The sequence below is a fragment of the Heterodontus francisci genome, unplaced genomic scaffold, assembly GCF_036365525.1.
Source record: "Heterodontus francisci isolate sHetFra1 unplaced genomic scaffold, sHetFra1.hap1 HAP1_SCAFFOLD_250, whole genome shotgun sequence".
Taxonomy (NCBI): domain Eukaryota; kingdom Metazoa; phylum Chordata; class Chondrichthyes; order Heterodontiformes; family Heterodontidae; genus Heterodontus; species Heterodontus francisci.
In genome coordinates, this window is record NW_027142149.1 from 1,050,281 (window position 1) to 1,059,828 (window position 9,548).

The following is a 9,548-nucleotide window of genomic DNA, read 5'->3' on the forward strand; positions in this document are numbered from 1 at the left end:
CAGACACACTCTATCACTCTCTATCACTCTCTGACACTCTCTGACACTCCCAGAAACTCTCTCTCACTGTCTGACACTCTCAGACACTCTCTATCATTCTCTGACACTCTCTATCACTCTCTGACATTCTCAGCCACTCTCGATCACTCTCTGACACTCTCTATCACTCTCTGACACTCTCTGACACACTCTATCACTCTCTGACACTCACTAATACTCTCAGACACTCTCTGTCACTCTCGGACACTCTCTATCACTCTCCATCACACTCTGACGCTCTCTGACACTCTCAGACACTCTCTGCCACTCTCTCTCACTCTCTGACACTCTCTGACACTCTCTGACAATCTCAGACACTCTCAGACACTCTCTATCACTCTCTGAAACTCTCAGACATTCTCTGTCACTCTCAGACACGCTCTGTCACTGACTGACACTCTCAGACATTCTCTGTCCCTCACAGACACTCTCTGTCACTCTCTATTACGCTCTGACTCTCTCTGACACACTCTGACACTCTCTGACACTCTTTGACACTCTCTATCACTCTCTGACACACTCTGACACAATCTGACAGTCTCAGACACTCTCTATCACTCTCTGACACACTCAGACAATCTCTGAAACACTCAGACACTCTCAGACACTCTCAGACACTCTCAGACACTCTATATCACTCTCTGACACTCACTGACACTCGCAGACACTCTATGTCACTCTCATAAACCTCAGACACTCTCTATCACTCTCTGACACTCTCTATCACTCTACGACACTCTCTGACACTCTCTATCACTCTCTATCACTCTCTGACACTCTCTGACACACTCAGACACTCTCTATCACTGTCTATCACTCTCTGACACACTCTGACAGTCTCTGAGACTCTCAGACTCTCTCAGACACTCTCTGAAACTCTCTGACACTATCAGACTCTCACTATCACTCTCTGACACTCTCTGACACTCTCTGAAACTCTCAGACACTCCCTATCACTCTCTATCACTCTCTGACACTCTTTGACACTCTCAGACACTCCCTATCACTCACTATCATTCTCTGACACTCTCTGTCACTCTCTATCACTCTCAGAAACTCCCTATCACTCTCTGACACTCTCTGACACTCTCTGACACTCTCAGACACTCTCTATCACTCTCTATCACTCTCTGACACTCTCTATCACTCTCTATCACTCTCTGACACTCTCTATCACTCTCTGAAACTCTCTGACACTCTCTGACACTCAATGACTCTCTCAGACACTCACTATCACTCTCAATCACTCTCTGACACTCTCTGACACTCTCTGACACTCTCTGTCACTCTCAGAAACTCTCAGACACTCTTAGACACTCTCTATCACACTCTGAAACTCTCTATAACTCCATGACACACTCTTTCGCTCTCTGACACTCTCTGACACACTCTGACACCCTCTGACTCTCTCAGACACACTCTATCACTCTCTATCACTCTCTATCACTCTCTGACACTCTCTGACACTCTCTGACACTCTCTATCACTGTCTGACACTCTCTATCACTCTCTGACATTCTCAGACACTCTCTATCACTCTCTGACACTCTCTGTCACTCTCTGACATTCTCTGACACTCTCTATCACTCTCTGACACTCACTAAAACTCTCAGACACTCTCTGTCACTCTCGGACACTCTCTATCACTCTTTATCACACTCTGACGCTCTCTGACACTCTCAGACACTCTCTATCACTCTCTCTCACTCTCTGACACTCTCTGACACTCTCTGACACTCTCTGACTATCTCAGACACTCTCAGACACTCTCTATCACTCTCTGAAACTCACTGAAACTCTCAGACACTCTCCGTCACTCTCAGACACTCTCTGTCACTCTCAGACACTCTCAGACACTCTCTATCACACTCTGAAACTCTCTATAACTCCCTGACACACTCTATCGCACTCTGACACTCTCTGACTCACTCTGACAACCTCTGACTCTCTCAGACACACTCTATCACTCTCTATCACTCACTGACACTCTCTGACACTCCCAGAAACTCTCTCTCACTGTCTGACACTCTCTGACACTCTCTATCATTCTCTGACACTCTCTATCACTCTCTGACATTCTCAGACACTTTCGATCACTCTCTGACACTCTCTATCACTCTCTGACAATCTCTGACACTCTCTATCACTCTCTGTCACTCTCGGACACTCTCTATCACTCTCCATCACACTCTGACGCTCTCTGACACTCTCAGACACTCTCTGCCACTCTCTCTCACTCTCTGACACTCTCTGACACTCTCTGAAACTCTCAGACATTCTCTGTCACTCTCAGACACGCTCTGTCACTCACTGACACTCTCAGACACTCTCTGTCACTCTCTGACAATCTCAGACAGTCTCTGTCACTCTCAGACTCTCTCTGACACTCTCAGACACTCTCTGTCACTCTCAGACACTCTCAGACACATTCAGACACTCTCTATCACTCTCTGACACTCTCTGACACACTCTGACTCTCTCTGAAAACCTCTATCACTCCCTGACACTCACTGACACACACTATCACTCAATGACACTCTCTGACACTATCTATCAGCCTCTATCACTCTCTGACACTCTCAGACACACTCTGATACTCTCTGACACTCTCAGACACTCTCTATCACTCTTTATCACTCACTGACAATCTCTGACACTCTCTGACACTCTCAGACACTCTCTATCACTCTTTCTCACTCTCTGACACTCTCTGACAATCTCTGAAACACACTGAAACTCTCAGACACTCTCCGTCACTCTCAGAAACTCTCTGTCACTCTCAGAAACTCTCAGACACTCTCAGACACTCTCTATCACACTCTGAAACTCTCTATAACTCCCTGACGCACTCTTTCGCTCTCTGACACTCTCTGACACACTCTGACACCCTCTGACTCTCTCAGACATACTCTATCACTCTCTATCACTCTCTGACACTCTCTGACACTCTCTATCACTCTCTGACACTCTCTATCACTCTCTGACAATCTCAGACACTCTCTATCACTCTCTGACACTCTCTATCACTCTCTGACACTCTCTGACACTCTCTATCACTCTCTGACACTCACTAAAACTCTCAGACACTCTCTGTCACTCTCGGACACTCTCTTTCACTCTCTATCACACTCTGACGCTCTCTGACACTCTCAGACACTCTCAGAGACTCACTATCACTCTTTGACACTCTCTGTTACTCTCTGACACACTCTGATACTCTCCATCACTCTCTATCACTCTCTGACACTCTCTGACACTCTCAGACACTCTCAGAGACTCACTATCACTCTCTGACACTGTCTGACACGCGCTGACACTCTCTATCACTCTCTGAAACTCTCTGACACTCTCAGACTCTCACTATCACTCTCTGACACTCTCTATCACTCTCTGACACTCTCTGACACTCTCTGACACTCTCTATCACTCTCTGACACTCACTAACACTCTCAGACACTCTCTGTCACTCTCAGACACTCTCTATCACTCTCAGACACTCTCTATCACTCTCTGTCACACTCTGACGCTCTCTGACACTCTCAGACACTCGTTGTCACTCTCTCTCACTCTCTGACACTCTCTGACACTCTCTGACACTCCCTATCACTCTCTATCACTCTCTGACACTCTCTATCACTCTCTATCACTCTCTGACACTCTCTATCACTCTCTGACAATCTCAGACACTCTCTATCACTCTCTGACACTCTCTATCACTCTCTGACACTCTCTGACACTCTCTATCACTCTCTGACACTCACTAAAACTCTCAGACACTCTCTGTCACTCTCGGACACTCTCTTTCACTCTCTATCACACTCTGACGCTCTCTGACACTCTCAGACACTCTCAGAGACTCACTATCACTCTTTGACACTCTCTGTTACTCTCTGACACACTCTGATACTCTCCATCACTCTCTATCACTCTCTGACACTCTCTGACACTCTCAGACACTCTCAGAGACTCACTATCACTCTCTGACACTGTCTGACACGCGCTGACACTCTCTATCACTCTCTGAAACTCTCTGACACTCTCAGACTCTCACTATCACTCTCTGACACTCTCTATCAATCTCTGACACTCTCTGACACTCTCTGACACTCTCTGACACTCTCTGACACTCACTAACACTCTCAGACACTCTCTGTCACTCTCAGACACTCTCTATCACTCTCAGACACTCTCTATCACTCTCTGTCACACTCTGACGCTCTCTGACACTCTCAGACACTCTTTGTCACTCTCTCTCACTCTCTGACACTCTCTGACACTCTCTGACACTCCCTATCACTCTCTATCACTCTCTATCACTCTCTGACACTCTCTATCACTCTCTGAAACTCTCTGACACTCTCTGACACTCAATGACTCTCTCAGACACTCACTATCACTCTCAATCACTCTCTGACATTCTCTGACACTCTCTGACACTCTCTATCACTCTCTGAAACTCTCTGAAACTCACTGACACTCTCTGACTCTCTCTGACACTCTCTGACACTCTCAGACACTCCCTATCACTCTCTATCACTCTCTGACACTCTCTGACACTCTCAGAATCTCTCTCTCACTCTCTGACACTCTCAGACACTCTCTATCACTCTCTGACATTCTCTGACACTCTCTATCACTCTCTGACACTCTCTATCACTCTCTGACACTCTCTGACACTCCCTATCACTCTCTGACATTCTCTGACACTCTCTATCACTCAATGACACTCTATGACACTCTCTATCACTCTCTATCTCTCTCTGAAACCTTCTGACACACTCTGACACTCTCAGACACTCTCTATCAATCTTTATCACTCTCTGATACTCTCTGACATACTCTGACTCTCTCAGACACTCTCTGATGTTCTATGACTCTCTCTGACGCTCTCTATCACACTCTGACACACTCTGACACTCTCTGACACTTTCTGACACTCTCTGACACTCTCTAACACTCTGTATCACTCTCTATCACTCGCTGACACTCTCTGACGCTCTCAGACACTCCCTATCACTCTCTATCACTCTCTGTCACTCTCAGACACTATCACTCTCTGACACTCACTGACAATCTCAGACACTCTCTGTCACTCTCTGACACTCTCAGACAGTCTCTGTCACTCTCAGACTCTCTCTGACACTCTCAGACACTCTCTGTCACTCTCAGACTCTCTCAGACACATTCAGACACTCTCTATCACTCTCTGACACTCTCTGTCACTCTCTATCGCTCTCTGACACTCTCTGACACACTCTGACTCTCTCTGAAACACTCTATCACTCCCTGACACTCACTGACACACTCTATCACTCAATGACACTCTCTGACACTATCTATCAGCCTCTATCACTCTCTGACACTCTCTGACACACTCTGATACTCTCTGACACTCTCAGACACTCTCTATCACTCTTTATCACTCACTGACAATCTCTGACACTCTCTGACACTCTCAGACACTCTCTATCACTCTTTCTCACTCTCTGACACTCTCTGACAATCTCAGACACTCTCAGACACTCTCTATCAATCTCTGAAACACACTGAAACTCTCAGACACTCTCCGTCACTCTCCGTCACTCTCAGACACTCTCTGTCACTCTCTATCACACTCTGAAACTCTCTATAACTCCCTGACACACTCTTACGCTCTCTGACACTCTCTGACACACTCTGACACCCTCTGACTCTCTCAGACATACTCTATCACTCTCTATCACTCTCTGACACTCTCTGACACTCTCTATCACTCTCTGACACTCTCTATCACTCTCTGACATTCTCAGACACTCTCTATCACTCTCTTACACTCTCTATCACTCTCTGACACTCTCTATCACTCTCTGACACTCACTAAAACTCTCAGACACTCTCTGTCACTCTCGGACACTCTCTATCACTCTCTCTCACACACTGACGCTCTCTGACACTCTCAGAAACTCTCTATCACTCTCTCTCACTCTCTGACACTCTCTGACTATCTCAGACACTCTCAGACACTCTCTATCACTCTCTGAAACTCACTGAAACTCTCAGACAATCTCAGACACTCTCAGACACTCTCTGTCACTCTCAGACACTCTCAGACACTCTCTATCACACTCTGAAACTCTCTATAACTCCCTGACACACTCTTTCGCACTCTGACACTCTCTGACACACTCTGACAACATCTGACTCTCTCAGACACACTCTATCACTATCTATCACTCTCTGACACTCTCTATCATTCTCTGACACTCTCTATCACTCTCTGACATTCTCAGACACTCTCTGACACTCCCTATCACTCTCTGACACTCTCTGAAACACTCTATCACTCTCTGACACTCACTAACACTCTCAGACACTCTGTCACTCTCGGACACTCTCTATCACTCTCCATCACACTCTGACGCTCTCTGACACTCTCAGACACTCTCTATCACTCTCTCTCACTCTCTGACACTCTCTGACACTCTCTGACAATCTCAGACACTCTCAGACACTCTCTATCACTCTCTGCAACTCTCAGACATTCTCTGTCACTCTCAGACACGCTCTGTCACTCACTGACACTCTCAGACATTCTCTGTCACTCACAGACACTCTCTGTCACTCTCTATCACTCTCTGACACTCTCTGACACACTCTGACACTCTCTGACACTCTTTGACATTCTCTATCACTCTCTGACACACTCTGACACAATCTGACAGTCTCAGACACTCTCTATCACCCTCTGACACACTCAGACAATCTCTGAAACACTCAGACACTCTCATACACTCTCAGACACTCCCTATCACTCTCTATCACTCTCTGACACACTCTATCACTCTCTATCACTCTCTGACACTCTCTATCACTCTCTATCACTCTCTGACACTCTCTGACACTCTCTGACACTCTCTATCACTCTCTATCACTCTCTGAAACTCTCTGACAATCTCTGTCACTCTCTGACATTCTCAAATAATCTCTATCACTCTCTGACACTCTCTATCACTCTCTGACACTCTCTGACACTCTCTGTCACTCTCTGACATTCTCTGACACTCTCTATCACTCACTGACACTCTATGACACTCTCTATCACTCTCTATCTCTCTCTGAAACCCTCTGACACACTCTGACACTCTCAGACACTCTCTATCAATCTTTATCACTCTCTGATACTCTCTGACATACTCTGACTCTCTCAGACACTCTCTGATGTTCTATGACTCTCTCTGACGCTCTCGATCACACTCTGACACACTCTGACACTCTCTGACACTCTCTAACACTCTGTATCACTCTCTATCACTCGCTGACACTCTCTGACGCTCTCAGACACTCCCTATCACTCTCTATCACTCTCAGACACTCTCTATCACTCTCTGACACTCACTGACACTCTCAGACACTCTCTGTCACTCTCTGACACTCTCAGACAGTCTCTGTCACTCTCAGACTCTCTCTGACACTCTCAGACACTCTCTGTCACTCTCAGACTCTCTCAGACACATTCAGACACTCTCTATCACTCTCTGACACTCTCTGTCACTCTCTATCGCTCTCTGACACTCTCTGACACACTCTGACTCTCTCTGAAACCCTCTATCACTCCCTGACACTCACTGACACACTCTATCACTCAATGACACTCTCTGACACTATCTATCAGCCTCTATCACTCTCTGACACTCTCTGACACACTCTGATACTCTCTGACACTCTCAGACACTCTCTATCACTCTTTCTCACTCTCTGACACTCTCTGACAATCTCAGACACTCTCAGACACTCTCTATCAATCTCTGAAACACACTGAAACTCTCAGACACTCTCCGTCACTCTCAGACACTCTCTGTCACTCTCAGAAACTCTCAGACACTCTCAGACACTCTCTATCACACTCTGAAACTCTCTATAACTCCCTGACACACTCTTTCGCTCTCTGACACTCTCTGACACACTCTGACACCCTCTGACTCTCTCAGACACACTCTATCACTCTCGATCACTCTCTGACACTCTCTGACACTCTCTATCACTCTCTGACACTCTATATCACTCTCTGACACTCTCTGACACTCTCTATCACTCTCTGACACTCACTAAAACTCTCAGACACTCTCTGTCAATCTCGGACACTCTCTATCACTCTCTATCACACTCTGACGCTCTCTGACACTCTCAGACACTCTCTATCACTCTCTCTCACTCTCTCTCACTCTCTGACACTCTCTGACTTTCTCAGACATTCTCAGACACTCTCTATCACTCTCTGAAACTCACTGAAACTCTCAGGCAATCTCCGTCACTCTCAGACTCTCTCTGTCACTCTCAGACACTCTCAGACACTCTCTATCGCACTCTGAAACTCTCTATAACTCCCTGACACACTCTTTCGCACTCTGACACTCTCTGACACACTCTGACAACCTCTGACTCTCTCAGACACACTCTATCACTCTCTATCACTCTCTGACACACTCTGACACTCCCAGAAACTCTCTCTCACTGTCTGACACTCTCAGACACTCTCCATCATTCTCTGACACTCTCTATCACTCTCTGACATTCTCAGACACTCTCTATCACTCTCTGACACTCTATGTCACTCTCTGACACTCTCTGACACACTCTATCAATCTCTGACACTCACTGACACTCTCAGACACTTTGTCACTCTCGGACACTCTCTATCACTCTCTATCACTCTCTGACACTCTATGTCACTCTCTGACACTCTCTGACACACTCTATCACTCTCTGACACTCACTAACACTCTCAGACACTTTGTCACTCTCTGACACTCTCTGACACTCTCTGACACTTTCAGACTCTCCCTATCACTCTCTATCACTCTCTGACACTCTCTATCACTCTCTGAAACTCTCTGACACTCTCTGACACTCAATGAATCTCTCAGACACTCACTATCACTCTCTATTTCTCTCTGACAATCTCTGACACTCTCTGACATTCTCTATCACTCTCTGACACTCTCTGACACTCAATGACACTCTCTGGCACTACCTATCACTCTCTATCACTCTCGAACACTCTCTGACACTCAATGACACTCTCAGACTCTCACTATCACTCTCCATCACTCTCTGACACTCTCTGACTCTCTCAGACACTCCCTATCACTCTCTATCACTCTCTGAAACTCTCTATCACTCTCTAAATCTTTCTGACACTCTCTATCACTCTCTGACACTCTCTATCACTCTCTGAAACTCTCTGACACTCTCTATCACTCAATGTCACTCTCTGACACTCTCTATCACTCTCTATCACTCTCTGACACTCTCTGACACACTCTGACCCTCTCTGACACTCTCAGACACTCTCCATCACTCTTTATCACTCTCTGGCACTCTCTGATACTCTCTGACACTCTCAGACACATTCAATCACTCTCTAACTATCTCTGACACACTCTTGCACTCTCTGACACTCTCAGACTCTCTCTTTCACTCTCAGACACTCTCTATCACTCTCTGACACTCTCTGACACTCTCAGACACTC